The following is a 17981-nucleotide window of genomic DNA, read 5'->3' as shown; positions in this document are numbered from 1 at the left end:
ATTTGAACTTCACAAAAGTACTATGAGGTAGGTGCTGCCTATAAGGTAGGGACAAGGGCATGCATGCTTCTAACAGAAGGTAAGGTTTGAATTCAGTCTTGAATGAAACTAGGGAAGCCGAGAGGTTGATGTAAGGAGATTGAGCATTAAAGTAATGGAGGGTAGACAATGAAAAGGATGAGTCTAGATATCAAATATCATGTGCAAGGAACCTCAAGTACACCAGTGAGGCTTGATTGTAGAGTATTCCTTCATTATTTCCTTTGCTCCTTCTTTCCTCCCTCTCCTTCCTTCTTCCTTTCCTTCCTTCTTTTTTTCCTTCATTCTTCCCTTCCTTTCTCTTTCTTTCAAATGATGGAAATGTGCAAATTTGTAGGCAGTTAGGAAACTTGACAGGAGATAGAAATATATAATCATTTTTCACAGTGAGGGGATGGTAGAAGGGGCAAACATCTGGAGAAGACATGATGAAATGGAATCAAGGTTTTGTGTACAGGTATTTACCTTGAAAAGAGAAGGGCTGGGGAGGCTACGTGGCACAGTGAATAGAGCACCAACCCTGGAGTCAGGAGGACCTGAGTTCAGATCCAGCCTCAGACACTTAACATAACACTAACTAGTCATGTGACCTTGGACAAGTCACTTAACCCCAATTGCCATACCTTCCTCCTCCAAAAAAAAAAAGAAAAGAGAAGGTCCACCTCTTCACATGAGATAGGGATAAAGGAGAGAGTAGAGGAAGATATTGGAATGATGTGAGATGAAGAGGATGGGAAAAGAGGAAGTTCTTGGCAAAGGGCCTGAACTTTTTCTGTGAAATATGAGGCTAGGCCCTCAGATAAGAGGGTTGAGAGAAGAGGGGCCATGGAAGGATCAAGGAGAGATGGAAAAGGTTTGGAAAAGTTTCTTTGGTGTATGGAATAGCATATTAATTAGGAAGGTATAAACAGATTTTATTGCTCCAGAGAGAGCCCAGTTGAAATGAAAGAATGTGTCAGTGAGACCATTTTATGATTTTTTCTACCTCTTGAGTAGGATGTTGTGATAGTAATGGCAATTAAAGATTCCCCTGTATTGGCTTGGTTTTCAAATTGATTGTGTTAAAACCCAGAGTTTGTTAATCCCACCTGTGGGATGGGCTTGTTGATGTGAAAAGAAAGTCCTGAATTGGGAGGAGCTGGTGACGTAGATTTGGAGACACAAGAGAGAGGCAGAAGATCTTTTTTGGTAGCAGCACCTCGTGGAGAGAAGAGAGACTAAGAGAATTGCTGGTGGCCGCTTTGAATTGCCCTGGACTTTTGAGACCTGCCCCCTGAGCTGCCAAGGACTGAGGAGACATGGCTGTTTTGCTGGTACTTTGTCTGTCTGTTTTGATGTTATTTTTCCAGATTTGTCCACTGGTGAAAGACTGTCCTTTTGTTGAAGAAGTCCTGGAACCTGGCTGTTCGCTAAGAAGGCCTGAGACTGTCCTGCAGACAGAGAGTGAATACTGTCCACTGGTGAGGGACAGTACTGTTGTTGCAGGGGTCTGGAGACTGTCCTGCAGACAGAGTGAATATTGTCCACTGGTGAGGGACAGTGCTGTTGTTGCAGGGGTCTGGGAGCCTTTCTGTTGGTTCAGAAGCCCTGAAGAAGGATTTTCTTGTTGTATGTTTACAGAAATCCTGGGAGAGGGCTTTGCTAATGTGTTCAGGGGTTCTAGGACTGTTCTACAGACAGAGGATAAATTCATGAAGGGACTGGCAATGTATCTTATGGCCTTGCTAAGCCTTGTCTCCCCAGGAACTAAGATTGCTGAGAACTTGCCTCGTGTCAAGATGAAGAAAAGACCTCCATTTGGGTATTAAGTGCTGTGTTTAAACTTGATGTAACTCTGGGGTAGATTCAATTGTGGGTTTGTTACTGAATAAAATAGAGAGCACCTATGCTGGTATTTTGAACCTGGGAAGTTGCCCTTGCTTGGTATTACATTACAGATGTGAATGACAGTGAAGACTTTGGCTGAGAGGAGTAATTGGAGTAATCTAGGATTGAGCCTTAGTAAGTCATAATCAGCAATAGGATAGGAAGGCATGGGACTTAAGTGCAAAGGACAGTTTTTAGTTGAAATGGTTCAAAAAGGCTTGGAGATAGGGAAGGAAGAAGAGTATAGCCATTGAAAGGTGTTATACTTGAAAAGAACTGAGGGGTAGGGAGTTTGCAGGTGAAGATGAGGATGAAGAACAAAGTTATAGGATGCTGTTATGGGAATGGAAATTTAAGATCTTCCCTGCCCCTAGGCCCTTTGATAGGCTTAAGTGCACCTGGAGCCTGCATGGGGAGGCTCAGTTTTCAGGAGATACTTTTTGATTGGGCAGTGGGTCAAGAGGGTTGTTACATTCTCTGAGCCAGGAGAAGGCTATATAAACCCTGACGTGAGGTTTTGTTTTGGGGCTCACTTTGAGAAGTGTTGTGTGATTTGACCAGATGAGACTCTGGGCAGCCATTAAGCCCCCCAGCTTTGAAAACCCAGATGTTGATGTTTCCCTCTCTGATAACTGTGACTAGGTATGGATGTAATGGTCAGGCAGTTGGAGGCCTATCTGTTTGATGTGTTTCTTTGTCTTCTTGTAACTTCTGTCTTTATACTCTGAAGTTTGGGGTGCTGACTTTTTCCCCTGAGCTAGGTAAATGATATGTTTGATTGATTAAAGCAAGATTGTTAACCCATTTTGAGTTGCTTTCCTTTAGAAAAGCAAATCTAAGAACCTGTGTTGGCAGCCACCCTGGGGATGCTGGGGTGCTTGGTGTTACAGATGCAAGGTAAGGGGATAAGCAGGATGATCAAATATGATCAGACAAAGGATAATTGGAGTTAACAAACATGAACACTAATGGGTCATAGCACGATTAAGAGTGTGGCCATTTTTGTGTGTAGTTAAGATAAAATGGAGGAGTAGATCATAGGAACTGAGTAGACTGAGAAACTAAAGTTAGAGTGCTAAGCAATTGACCTATAAGTTAGTTTTTGGAAAGTTTGTAAGTTAGAAACTGTTCCTGTTGCCTTCCTAACTCATGGGTCCTTTAAGTTGGAGTGAGTCCTAGAACAGACCCTACTGAAAATTGGAGGGTATCTCAACGGAACCTTTCCCCTTTATCAGCCAGGAAGACAATGGGACTCCACGCCTGGCCATTATGTAGGACAAGGACATCCTTCCCTATCCTCTCATTCCCATAAGTCTAAAGGTCCTTCTATCTGCATTTCTCGCTCTCCTACACATACTTTCCACATTTTGCTTAGGGATGGATAATCAAATCAACATTACAATGCTGTTGGAATATAGTATAAAATCTACTACTGTATTCTCCTAATCAGAATCCCTGTGATTCTTGATTATATACTTGTGGACACATATTAATATCACTGAATGATATAATAAAATCTAATAATAATAAAATAATAAAAACTAATTAAGTGTATTGACACTAATGTTAAATAAATTAAGAAATATGTGTTTAGTGTAAAATTTCATTGAGATAATCTTAACTAAAAATTTTAAAACAACAACAAAACATTTTTGTATTTCAAAACACAGGCTATATATCTTGACAAAAAAAGGAGCAGGTTAATACAGAGCAAAATACATTTATAACTTTTTTGATGACATTACTATACGAAGCAAAAATTGATTTAAACTCATTGTTTAAAAAGTGACATTTAACTTTAGGTGTGTGCTTCTATTATTATTTTAAAATGCTAACAGTTCCTTCACCTTTCCTTCTTTAAGAGGTTCTGTTTTCATTCTCTTTCTCTTACACTGCCCCCGCCCCCATTTTTCATTTTAGACTCAAATGCAGAAGAGAAAAAAGAAAAAAAAACATAAACTTAAATATTGACACTTAAATACAAAGAAAAGAGCATGTCATCTACATAGAAGAACATAAGAGTGGATTCAAAACATGTAGCAATAAATTTTTATTTCAAGAAAGCCTGTATAATGAACTACTATAAGTTGTGTTGAGAGCTGTCCACTTTGCTTCCTTGTTTCCTTTTGTTGTCTGGTGTACAATTCTTCTCCTAAATGGTTTTACTTTTTATATAATACTCAGGTCTACCCCAATCTTTCTTATGAACTACAAAATTACTAATGACAATCTAAGACAAAGTTTTTACATATATAAAAGGTAAGGTTTGTCTTTATTTAATCCCTTGGCTTTGGTATATATCTTATGTTACTCTTGGCTGTTGTATGTCAAATCCTCTATTAAGTTCAGGGATTTTTTTACAATGGCCTTAAAGTCTTTGAAAATTGATCAAATGTCCATTTTTTTTTTCATTCAGAATTATGCTTAACTTTGCTGGGTATGATATATCTGGGGCCAGAACCCCAGTTCTTTTGCTATTCAATATATAGTGTTCCAAGACCTGAGGTCTTTAGCATCTCCGCAGCTAGGTCTTGTGTGCTTCTAACTGTGGCACCATCATATTTAAATTGTTTTTCCTTGTTTTTTTTTTTAATATTTTATCCTTGAGTTGGGGATTTTGAAATTTAACTATAATATTCTTACAAGTTTTCCTCATAGGATCTCTTTCAAGTGGTGATAAATGGAGAGGATTCTGGGAAGATGGCCAAGTAAGTCAGAAAACTCCAAACTCTCAGAATTTTAAAGATATAAAATAGTGCCTCCTGGCCAACAAAGTGTGAGTAAAAATAAATAAGAATAGGGGCACAACAGGAGTCCTCCAGGGATAATCCAAGAAGATATCTGGAAGAGGTTTAGTCCCAGTGAAGAGTAAAACACCTTCAGGCTAGAGTACCTGTTAACAACAATAGCAAGCCCTGGGGTTAACTGGTTTGGGACGCTGCCTTAGTCCCAAGTACCAGAACTCATAATGAGGGAAGTTGGTCATCTGAGCTGGGGAAGATCAAGGGAATCTCTGCTGACAAGGAACACCAGACCCAGCTGTGCTGCAGATAGTGGTGGGGTTGAGAAGAAACCAGTACACACCCCATTAGTACAGCAGCAGTGGGGCAGAATGCCTCTGGCTGTGGGCACTTACAGGAGGCTGGAGGTTTGGCTTTGCTTCCAGGATAGAAATGAAAACTGAAGATGTGGGGCAAGAAGCACCATCCCACATACCCCAGGACTAGAGGTGATTACAAGAATTAAGGTATTACTCCAAAAAAATGCACCAAGGAGAAACAGTCCAACTAGAGATAGTTATTATGGAAATAGAGAAGACCAGGGTTCATATTCATAGGAGGATATTGAAGCAAAGAAACCCTTTTCTTTACCCCAAAGAGTAACGTCAAATGATCATCTGCCCAAAAAGAATTCATAGAAGAACTTAGAAAAGATTTTAAAAATAAAATGAGATTGAGGAAAAACTAAAAAACCCCCAACAATCCAAGAAAAACAAGATTATTAAAAGAAAGTCAACCAATTAGTAAAGGAGATCCAGAATATTTTTTTTGATGGGGAAGGCAACGTACTTGGGGTTAAGTGACTTAAGGTCACACAGCTAGTAAGTATACCAAGTGTCTAAGGTTGGATTTGAACTCAGTTCCTCCTGACTCCAGGGCTGGTTCTCTATTCACTGTACCACCTAGCTGTCTCAAGATCTAGAATCTTAAGGAAGAAAATTAGACACCTTGAAAATTAGAATTGGGTAAGGGGAAGCCAGTGAAATTCTAAGAGACCACACAAAATTAAAGAAAATTTAAAGAATGAAAAAATGGAAAGTGAAACATCTTATTAAAAAAAACTGATCTGGAGAACAGATCAAGAAGAGAAAATGTAAGAATTGGGACTACCAGAAAGCTATGTTCAAAAAAGGAATCTTGATATAATAATACAAGAAATAATTGGAGAAAATTGTCCTGAAGCATCAGAACAAGGGTAGGGGGAGAAGTAGAAATAGGAAAAAATACCCATTCAATTTTAATTTTACAAAGCTTTAGTGAATACCTGTTAAATCTAAAATGCTGTCCAATGTGCTGAAGCTATGGCCTAGCTTGTGACTTGAAATTTGGATAAGTTTTTTCATTTTAGGTTGAAAAGAATTCCTACAGTGCAGAAACAAATAAACAAAAAGAATGCAGACCTTCCACTAGAAATGAGGAGAAATCAACTCTGGCATTCAAAGTTGCATGTAAAGTCATTGTTTTATCAGGAAAAAAGATAAGGAACTACAAAAGAAAAACATTAAAGTAATAAAATAAATATGACCCAGGATATTGCATAATAAAGTACATTAACAGGTGGAGATGAAACAAGTTAGAGTCCCATGGGCTACACAATGGAAGACTCGTCAGATTTGAATCTTTAGCAATACCTATTTTTATTAATGGAATTAATGATCAAAGAGTCTGCTTTCTGATGTATTTTGCCCTCTCCCCTCTGAAAAGAGGAAAACTTCTTTTCTCCAATTTTGCTGTTACACTCGGCAACTGATACTTAAAGAGAGTTACAAGGATCACACTTGTAGGAATGGATACCTTTTTGGTAATGTAATGACTATACTATCAGGAAAAATAAAAAAAAAACTGTACAAATTTAAAAAATGTACACCAGTGTAAAAAATTAAAAGTGCATGAAAATTCCAGATTAAGTTTTAATCCTTAACTAAATTTTCCAGCTTTAGTTTGTCCATCCTGATTTTACAATATGTGGAAGTGTGATCTATGATAAAATGTCCCTGTGATACCATTTATCTATTCAAGCTGCTGATCTTTTTTTATCCAATCAGTAAGTCTCCTATTTGAAGGTTTTTTTTTTTGGTGTTCCATTATACATTACTATTGTTTATATTGATCAATTGATTAATTGATACATAGATAGATGATAGATGTATATATATATGTATATGTGTATATATGTGTGTGTATGTGTGTGTGTATCCACAAAGTTATTCTTCACTCAAATGAGATAAAATAAGGAAACATGGTGGATATAGCATTCCCATAACTTCAAAAGTCAGATCAATCCCATGTACACAGGCCACATGTACAAAACAAACAAACCAAAAACCTCATTTCACAATAATGTTTTGAATAGTGATTCTTCTGGTTCTCTCTGGGTTGCAAAACCTACACCAGGGGCGTAATCTAGGGAGAAGGCAACCATATGTGCAAACAGAAAACTTCATATGCATTGAATCTGATGCTTCTGATCTGGTATCAGCTCTCTTTTAGCCATTTCTATCTGCACCAGTTCTACTGAATAAAACTGCTGGGACTGGTAAATCCAGTAGCTTTTGAATATAGGAAAATTTGGGAAGTTTCTTTTCCTTCTGCCACAACATAGCAAGCATTGAATTTATACAATGTTCATCTTCCAAGAAAAGGCAGTATGATGTTTAATAGGTAGAGTGCTATTCTTGAAGTCAGGAAGACCTGGGTAGAAATCCTGTCCCTGAAATTTATTGTGTGACCCTGGTCAGGTGAAGTAATCTCTTCCTGTTTTAGCCAATTCCTTAATATTTTCCTCCTAAGCCATAAATGAGTTACAAGGCTGAAGAAATCCAAGCATACTTCCAAGGATCTCAAAGTACTTCATGTTCATTTCGTCACAATATTCCTGTAAGGTTGCAGCTGGTATTATATTATTCACATTTCATAGGTAACAAAAATTTGGGGGAAAAAATGGAGGAAAGCACATATTCTCAAGCCCCACGTGTATTCAGTGGCAGAACACATTTCTTTCAGTTTGCTTCTGTAGTGTATGTATCCACAGCTTTACCTATAATTAAAGCTGCATTATTCATACAGCTGCTGAATTCTGACAGGCAGGAGAGAGTGTGGTGAAAATGTGTTATATCTATCCCATGTCAGTTGAGTTCAGTGGTATGGAGCAAAGCAGCAACAAAATTAAGCTGTATCACCTCTGAAAAAAGCCTTTTCTGCTTGTGCAGTATTATTTGGATTGAGATTTTTTTTTCTTCAAGCTTACCCATCAGGTAATGAGGTGGACTGAAGAAAGAAACATCAGCCTTGTCTTTGGCACCCAAGCAGCTCCTGCAAGCGCACTATTGCTCTCTGCTGCTGTCTGAGGAACCACATGTGTGCCTGATCTGCCTGATTTCCTGGTTGAAAACCTCACAGGCTTCTTGCCTTGCTGGGTTTTCAACACTTTAAAGCCTTTCAGATCAGGTTCTCATCACTCAGACTCTTCCCTTCTCTTGGCACAGGTGAAGTCTTATCTGAAAAAAAGACAACTAAGATTGGAAGAAAAATTTTCATCTTATCCATCCCTCAAGCTTTTTCCTCCTGAAAATAAGGTTGCAATATTTTGATGAAATGGTTTGCATGTTAAGAAAGTGCTGCCTGCAACCATATGTGCCAGTATATTCCTGCCCTCACCAGCAGCATCTCAAGTTCCTCATGGGGTGATTTAAATTCACAGTAAATCCAGGAGGTGTTTTCCATAGCATTTTATGATGATGTCAGACAAATCATAACACACCACAATTTCCTGAGCTGTTTAAGAATGACCAGAAATAATTTTTTCTTAATAATTTAGTGAAATTGGAATAAACAACCAATGAGTCTGAAGGATTCCTGATTTTAGTTTTGCCAGTAATTTTAATTACTGGCATTATTTGCTACAGGGATGACAATGTGACTGGGTGGCCTGCCAGTTTAGTAATTATAGCATAAATTGGTTTTATGATTCCAAGGGCTTTCTTTGTGAAGCCAGTATCTCTTTAGGAAGCTAAGTGATTAGATGTAACTTCCTGCTGGGTGAATAAATCCTTAGGGAGTCTGGCAACGAGCATCATATACATGTAATGATCGATGAGGAGGGGTCAGAAAGCTTAGTATAAAATCATCACAGGGCCTCAGGATAATCTAGGCAATATTTGTCTAAATGAGGCTTGCCAACCTAAAAACATTATGAATAGTAATCAAATTATCCTATGACTGATGTATGAGAAATTTTAAAGTTTATCCAAGTGTTTAAACTGCACACTGCTGAGCATGCCAAGGACCCTGAAGACTGAATAGAAGGCTCAGTGGATTAAAAATGTGGCATTTCTGGAACATGGATTCGATGTCATTGAGAAAGATGAATCAGGTTTTATGCTATACTTCTTCAGGAGACTTGTTCTTCAAGGTTTACTCAATATGTTACATATACTATCTATTATAGGAATCTCGGCAAAGGAAGGAAGGAAACAAGCATTTATTGAACAACTGTGCCAGGCAGTGTGCTGTTTTACAAATATCATCTCATTTGATCGTCATATTGAGAGGTAGGTGTCATTATTATGTATATTTTACAGTTGGAGAAACTGAGACAACAGTTAAGTTACTTGCCCACACTCACACAGGTAGTAAGTAGCTGAGGCCAGATTTGAATTTAGGCCTTCCTGATTCCAGGCCCAGTGCTTTATCCACTGAGCCACCTGGCTGTCTCTGTATATAGTGTAGAGGGAGTGTTACCTTCAAAGCCTAGAAAACTTGTATTCAAGTCTCACCACTGACACATACTAGCATTATGACTCTGGGGAAATTATTTGACCTCTCAGTCCCTTAGGAAACTTTCTAAGATTTTTAAAACTTCAAAGAAGATGTTGACCTGAGCTAGTCAAGGGATTTTCTTCACCCAGGATTTCTCTGTACCAATGAAATCATAGGCCCTTTTCCTTATGTTTTAATTTGCTATATGTTCTAATGTTTTCTGTATTGTTTTAATGTATATGCTATTTATTAGGTATCTACATGTGTACTGAAGTTCATAGTTTGTGTAATTACCTATGACTATGTTTTATGACAGTTTATGCATGTGTACAATGTATCTTTGCAGATATCTTGGTTTACTCTGACAAAGGAAATCAACCATTATTGATTAATTTGATTTATTTTTAGTTTGATTATAGAATTAGGCTCCCTTCCTCAGGAAGAGCTAATGCTAAACTAAGCCAGACTACCAGAGATAGTCTCTTAAGTCTGGGTTACCTATAGATTTAGTGAATAGACAGAGAACACTTTATTTTTTTTATTTTTATTTTTTTATTTTAAGCAATCAGGGTTAAGTAACTTGCTCAAGGTTACACGGCCAGTTATTTCTGGGTGTGGTGCTGAGTGTCCGAGCCCGGGATTCGATCTCCAGGTCGTCCCAACACTGGAGCCGGTGCTCTTACTCGCTGTGCTACCTGGCCGCCCTGAGAGAACACTTTATAACTTAGTAGCAGACAATTTAAAAGAATAAAATAATCATAGGATTATTCTTTTAAAAGTGTAAATATTCCCCTTTCTGGCAGAAAGGGGTGGTGGTGGTTGTCCAGAAGCTAGGTCCCCCTTCCTGGCAACTGGAGAAAATCTTGCCAGAGACTAAGTTCCTCTTTCCACTCTTAGTGTAAGAGCTCTCTTTTTTCTTGAGCTAGTGTATAAGTTGAGTTATGGACTCTGCTAAGGAAGATAGAGGGTGACTGCTAACCACTGACCACAGATTCCTCTTTTCCAGCATGCTTTATAGTTACAAAAGGTACAACCCAGAGGGAAGGACTTCTGTCATGGGATTAAGAAAGTCTGAGAGACACTAACTAGTCAGGTGACCAGCCTTGTCTATTTGAATTGTGTTCAAAACAAATTTCTGTCATTTTTCCAATTCCTCTTTTTTTTTTTTTAAATAAAAACCATCTCTGTAAATCATTCCTTGTCTCTTACCTCTGAGGACTCAGGTGACCTGATTTGGTATGTAAATGTTTATTTTGCATATTAAATCATAGATGGTTTAGTAACTTGTCCTCAGTTTTCTTAATGTTAAATAATCAATTTTAATAACCTCATGTAATTCCTGAGGAATGCATTTTTTCCTTTGGAAAGTGAATGTAACAGGAACATACAAGCCCCCTTTCCCAGCACTTTGAACTTTTGTTATAGTTTCATTTTTTTTGGACTTCCCAGATAATGTGAATGGGAGACAGATGTTATATTGTCCATTCATGGAGGGAGTCCATATCAAATAGGTGCATACACATGGACCTCAAAACTGAAAGACTGAGATAGAAGGAGACACAATAGCAGTTGGGATAAATCTATCCCCTTGGCACTGTTTGCATTATATTTGTGATAGGTGATGCCATGTGAGTATTAACTTTTGTGGCATTTAGGCAATGTTGGATTTCAATGCTGGGACTGAAGATACAGAGCTTGGAATTTGGGTCTCAGATAATGACAGAATAGAGAACCTGGGACCCTAGAAATACAATCTGTGCTCCTTTCCCCTCACTTTATTAGTTCTTTTAATCCACTTGTGAGTGGATTGAGACTGCATTCAAATCCCATTTCATGAGGAGATGGGAGAGCCATGATAATTCATTGAACTTAAAGTATAGTTTTCAAAGCAGTTTTTTTTCCTGTCTGGAAGGAAGACTGATAAGAGGAGAGACAGACTCAGCCTAAAGGGTATTTCTGCCTTGGGAGGGTCTGGATCCAGTGATTGGTCCAATAATCTATTGTGCAATCTATGTACATGTAATTAATGTTTCTGCTTATACTATGCATCTGCAAATTTAATTAAACTGTGTTTAAATTATGAATTTGAGTGCCACTAGATAATTTAAGCAACATGAAAGAAAAGTTCTTTTTTTTTTTTTTAAAGAGATTTGACCAAGTAGCTGAAGACTGAACCAGAAATTGATTATCACATTTGTAGATAGGAATATTCAATGTAATAGGGCTAAACAGGATCAAGGGGGAAAATTCTGGCTGATTAACTACCATATGCCCTCATATCCTGATTGCTGATAGAATCTATTCTGCTATAATTTTATATTTGTTACATACAAAAAGACCTTATGTGAAAAAAAAATTTAAGTCATTTTCTGGGAATGGAGAATATGTCAGTTGCAAAGAAATAAAATGCCAAGTTCAAGTGTTCAAGCTAGCTAGTTTATTTAATTTATACTACAAAATGATTTGATAAATAAGCACAATGTGTACTATGTATAACATTATCTCTAGGGAAAACAAACGTATTCAACATTCCAATCTAAGATAATAGGAACATATATTCTCTATTTTAGCTTTTTCAGCAGGAAGCAGAAACCACTTTCTTTCTATGACTCTTTCTGCCAGGCAATCAGAATGAGCATTCTCTCAGGTCTAAGAACCTGGAACGGTCCCCTGCAATGTGGATGCAGGGGAATGGTTACACTAAAGGAGAGAATTCTTGGGGGACATTGGTGTGATGATTAGATCAGGGGGGTCAGGTAGGTACTGAACAATAAATGGTAAGACAGAGTTTATGTTCTCTTTGCTCTCATTTCATCTCTTCTTGTTATCTCTCTTACACTCTTTTTCCTTCTCATAGGTTAGTTAGTCAATGAGTTAGTTAATTAACTATCTGTGTACCGGTCCTTGTACTAGGCAATATGGAAACAAAGAAGAGTGAAAAGAATAAAAACAAACCAAACAGTTCCTGCTCACAAGTACCTTGTGGTTCAATGGGAGGAGACGAAAGGAAAACAACCGAGTACGAACAAGATACACACAGGATAAATTGGAGATAATCAACAGAGGGTAGGTACTACTAATAAGATAGATTTACAAAGATTTCTCAAATATAGTGGGACTTTGGTAGGTAATTGAAATAGGCCAGGAAAGCCAGGAGACAGAGATTAGGAAGAAGTGAATTCTGAGCATGGGAGAGAGCTAATAAAAATGCCCCAAATTGGACACTGATTGTCTTATGAAATGAATGCTGTGATGCCTATGTTACTACAGAGTAATTGGAAGAGGAACGATGTGTAGGAAGAGGCCAGATTGTGAAGGTATTGAATATCAAAGATGATTTTACATTTAATCTTGGAGGTATAAGGAACAATTGGAGTATATTAAAGCAAGAGCATGAAATAGTCATATTTCTGCTTTAGGAAGGTCATTTTAACATTTGAGTGGACTTGAGTGACAATGAGACTGGAATGGAGAGAGACTTGAGACACAGAGACCAACCAGCAGAATATTGCAATAGTTCAGGAGTGCAATGAAGAGGGCCTATACTAGAATGGCAGCAGTATTAGAAGAAAGAATGTAGAGTATATGAGAAACAGATTGCTTTTGGAGAGGGGAGAGTAAGGAATAAAAGACGACACCTAGGTTGCAAGTCTGAATGACTGGAAGAATATTGGTATCCACCAAAGTAGTAAGAGCATTCAGGAGTGAGGAAGGTTTGGGGAATTAAGTAATGGGTTCAGTTTTGGATATTTTGAGTTTAAGATATCTTTGGGCCTTACAGTTTGAGATATCCAATAAGCAGTTGCAGATGAGAGACTAGAAGTCAGGAGAGATGTTAGAGCTGGCCACATAAATCTGAGAATCATAAGCAGAGATGATAGTTGAATCCATAGGAGCTAAAGAGATCAGCAAGTTAAGTGATATAGAGGGTGAAGATGGGAAGGTCCAGGACAGAACATTGTGAGACACTCACAACTAGTGAGCCTTGGATGAAGATCCAGCAAAGAAGATTGAGAAAGTGTTGTCAGATAGCGAGGAGAAGAACTAGGAGTTGCAAAAACCTAGAGGGAAGGGAGTATCAAGGAGAAGAGGGTGTTCAACCATGTCAAAGGCTAAAGAGGTCAAGACGGAGGAGGATTCAGCAATTGCTATTACATTTGGTAATTCAGAGATCATTGGCAACTTTGGAGGGAGCATTTTCAGTAGAATGAATGAGATCACAAGTGAATATAGAAAGTTAAGAGAGTGAGAGGAAAGGGAGTAGGGGCATTGATTGTAGAAAACCTTTTTAAGGAGTTCAGCCATATAAGGAAGGAGAAATAAGATGAGAGCTAGTGGAGAAGGATGGATCATGTGAAAGATTTTTGAAGATTGGGAGTGGGGAGGACCTGTAGATGGGAGGAAAGCAGCTAATAGAAAAGGAGAGATTGAAGTTGAGGGAGAAAGGGTGATAGGACAAACTGGGGGAAAAGACAGGATAACAGTTACCTGCTTATCTAGAAAGGTTCACCTTGGAAAGGAGAAAGACTACCTCTTTATGAGAGATAGATGAAAGAAGAGAAAGTGGTAGAAGGCCATCTTTCAGTGATATGAGGTGAGGAAGAGCAGAGAGGAGGGAACTGTTTTGGGACTGGACTCAAACTTTTTGGGTGAAATATTAGGGAAGATTTATAGCCAAAAGAGTGTGGACGAATGGAGTCATAGTAGATTTAAGGAAGGATGAACAAAATTGAAAAACTGCCTTGGTGAGTGATATATTGAGTAAATTAAGGATGAGTAAAAGAATTGTTTTGCCATAGTGTGGTTGTAGTACAGGTTATGTAACAAATTTTTCTGGCTAGGTAGCTGACCTAGTGGATAGAGTGCTGGGCCTAGAGTCAGGAAACTCATCTTCCTGAGCTCAAATCTGACCTGACACTTACTAGCTGTGTGACCCTGGGCAAGTAACTTAGTTCTGTTTGCCTCAGTTTTCTCATCTGTAAAATGATCTGGGGAAAGAAATGACAAACCACTCTAGTATCTTTGCCAGAACTATTCCAAATAGGGTCACAAAGACTCAGACTCACCTTAACAATAGCAGCACAAGTTTCATTTGGTGCAATAGCCATATATAAGTGAAAGACATTGAAACCTAATCAGAAAATTCTTGAGAAGGCATTTGCTTAATTATATGTGTTGAAACTATGATGAATTATGCTTATTAGACATTTTTAAAGGAATTCAAATAAGTGATATTAATTGTAATGTGGGAAAAGTCACTTTCTCCCATCATCATCATCAATGACAAAAACAATAACAACAACATCATCAGACCCTCATCAAGTATTCTTCATCCTATTATCTAGCACTATCCTAGGGACACTGAGGGATACAGAAGTACATGATATAAATTCATACTCTTAAGGAGCTTACATTCTAGTTTTGTTGTACAGTAATTTTCAAACATGTCTGACTCTTTGTGACCCCATTTGGGGTTTTCTTGACAAAAATACTGGAGTTTGCCATTTCTTTCTCTAGCTCATTTTTACAGATGAGGAAACTAAGGCAAACAGGATTAAATGATTTGCCCAGGGTCACACAGATAGCAAGTGTCTGAGACCAGATTTGAACTCAGGAAAATGAGTCTGCCTAACCCTAGGCCTGTCACTAGGCCACCTAGCTGCCATACATTCTAGTTAGAAAGTCAATTATTATACATGTGAACCCAGACACATGCTTTAAAATAATTATAATTAACTACTAAATTATGGCTTACAATCTGTAAATACCAAAGAAACTCATTGAATGAAAAGGTTAAAGTAGGCTAGAGTGGTCAGGAGGGCTTAATTTAGAAGGGTATTAAGATGAATCTTGAAGGATGTGAAGGAGTTAAGTAAGTGCAAAGTTGATGTTGACAGATTGTTAGGTATTTGACATTGATTAGGCCAGCACAAGATCAATAGGCCCTATTCCTTTTACAACTATTTGTTTCAGAAACTCTTTTGGAAAAGCCAGTCTGGTATTGCTGGAGCATCAGCCTAGCTGAGTTTTGAGAGTTTCATCACTGGAACTTGGATGTCAGGCATTGAATTTTTTTGACCGTAGTAACTCAAGAAGGCCATTTACTAAAGTATAGAGAGGTTGTGATCTCTACTGGTGAAAGGAATACCCACACTGATAAAATCCTGGGTCTTGCAAAGCATTAAGCTCTACTAGCATACTTATATTGAAAGGTGCATTAGTCAGCTATCATAGGAACTCACACATGGATATGGAAGTTGTTTTTTTTTCTTTACTCAAGAGAATTTCAGAAATCAATCAATCAATCAATCAGTAAGCTTTTGTCGGGCTTGCTTTCTCTTTGTCCTAATTACTTCTCTAAGTCCTTTCCGTAGTTATGAGAACAAGAAATAATATAGAAGTCTGAAGTACTCATTCCCTTTTCTTGCTAAAATTCATCCTCTAAAACAATAATATTCTTCACCATTTTAGTTTCACAAAAAGGTCATTTTAAAGGATACTTATTTGTTTTGCGTGGACATGAAAACCAACTAAATATGAACTTTTGCACTAAGTTTAATAAATTTCTTTTTGCCTTGTTTCCTTTGTTGTGTGAGGCTAATTTAGAAAGCATACTTCTTGTACTCTCTTAAGACTGAAACTGGATTTTCATCTTTATTTTGAGTTTGGGATTTTAGCTATGTGTGAAAACAATTATGTAGTCAATCTTTACATGAAATGTCCTAAATGTAATATCCTTCAAGGATTGTTATTATATTATGTGGTTTTATATCTTTTATTACCAACAGTATATGACTATCATGACCATGTAAATTTTTGAAATAAATATTTACTGAAACCCATATAAGATTACTTGTTAACTTAGAGCAAGAGTTTGCTTACTATTGATTTTATCTTTGGGGGAAAATTGAAATCTTGTTTGATATTTCTAATAAAAAATTCAATCAAAAGAATTTGATATGTATCTTTATAATTTAATTAGATAATTTTAAAGTTTCTTCTATCTCTAAAGCTATGATTCTAGCTAATGGAGGGCAGTTAGGTGGCACAATGAATACAGTGCTGGTGCTGGAGTCAGAAAGATTACTCTTCATGAGTTCAAATCTGACTTCAGATACTTACTATTTGTATGACCCTGGGCAAATTGCTTAACTTTGTTTGCCTCAGTTTCCTCATCCCTAAGATGACCTGGATAAGGAAGTGATAAAATGGAATGAAACTACCTCAGTATTTTCCCCAAAAAATCCTAAATAGGGACTCACAAAGAGGCAGAAGCAACTAGCCAAAAAGAACTGCTTTCAAATCCCCCTCTTGTACTGTTTTTTACTAACTCCATGAATCCATTCAGGAAACCTGGGGATGGCTTTCTCACCACACCCATCTCCATATCTTGGATCATTCTATTCCTTAGAGGTCCATGTGCAGTTTTATCTTTTGAAATCCTTACTGACACTCTCATAAACCCTCATGACACTCTCCAGTTTACACTGGGGGACATAAAATTTGTAAAACTTGTCATGACATTTTTACTGGAACCTGTATACCTTTGTTATTGTAGTTATCTGTATGTATATTCACAACCTACCCACCCCTAACTTGTAAATGTTTTGCTTATTCTTGTACTCTGAGCCTTGCACAGTGTCTTACACATTCTAGGTATTTACTAAAAGTTTGATGATTAATGAAATAATGAAAAAAATCTGAGAATAATTACTGAGATCAGAGATGCTTCACAGATGCAATATCCGACGAAGATTTTCTTCAAAAGGAGTGATGAACATTTCAAGGTTTTCTGTGCTTACTCTCTAATTCTTGATAGACTCACCATTTTGGGGGGATGGCTCAATGCTATTTTCATGACTACTAGAGAGACATTAGAACCTACTATATCATAGTGCATTTCTAATAATATTCAGCTAAAAAATTTAAGAATCTCAGGCTTAATATGTACATAATAAAATTCATAATCTCTTCTTGCAAGCCTACTATTCTTCCTTATATCCCAATTTCTGTAGAAGAAAACACCATTTGTCTAGCCACCCAGGTTTTCAATCTTGGGAGTCATCTTCAACTTCTCACTTTAACTTCACCACTAATATCTAATAAGTGTATGGCTTATCATTTTAACTTCCATAACATCTCACATATGCTATCACCTTGTGTCTACTCAAATGGCCACCACTCAGTTATAGGCCTCCATTATTTCTTGCTTATGTTACATTTCTTATTGATGGCTCTCTGGCTGTTCTATAGGCGTAGTTTATGAGTCCAGCAGACTGGTAAGATGGTGGTACCTTCACAGTAATAGGAAATTTCAGAAGTAGGAAGAGCTTGGGGGAAGGAGCAAAGAAATAAGTTTAGTTTTGGACACATTGAGTTTAATTATCTATCAGACATTCAGGTTGGGATGTTCAATATACAGTTTGAGTTGGAAAACTGAAGATCAGGGGAGAGGTTAGAGCTAGACAAATAAATCTAAGAAATGATAATTGAATGTATGGGAACTGATAAGATCACCAAGTGAAATACTATAGAAGG

The 17981-nt window shown here is 37.4% G+C and overlaps 1 long non-coding RNA gene across 1 annotated transcript in view; it reads left to right on the top strand.

The window, feature by feature from the left end:
- LOC138145674 (uncharacterized) overlaps positions 1-12490 on the top strand; it is a 432060-nt gene extending 419570 nt beyond the window's left edge. Inside the window, exons 3-4 of the long non-coding RNA XR_011164286.1 lie at positions 9133-9235; positions 12357-12490. This is a non-coding gene — a long non-coding RNA (uncharacterized lncRNA). The remainder of the gene's footprint in view (positions 1-9132; positions 9236-12356) is intronic.
- Positions 12491-17981: the final 5491 nt, after the last annotated feature.

Source organism: Petaurus breviceps, unplaced genomic scaffold, assembly GCF_028583685.1.
Source record: "Petaurus breviceps papuanus isolate PSGF00001 unplaced genomic scaffold, PetGlider_PUasm1.0 90743, whole genome shotgun sequence".
In the NCBI taxonomy this organism is placed as follows: domain Eukaryota; kingdom Metazoa; phylum Chordata; class Mammalia; order Diprotodontia; family Petauridae; genus Petaurus; species Petaurus breviceps.
The sequence above is the reverse complement of the archived record's forward strand: the minus strand, read 5'-3'. Positions and strand labels throughout refer to the sequence as shown.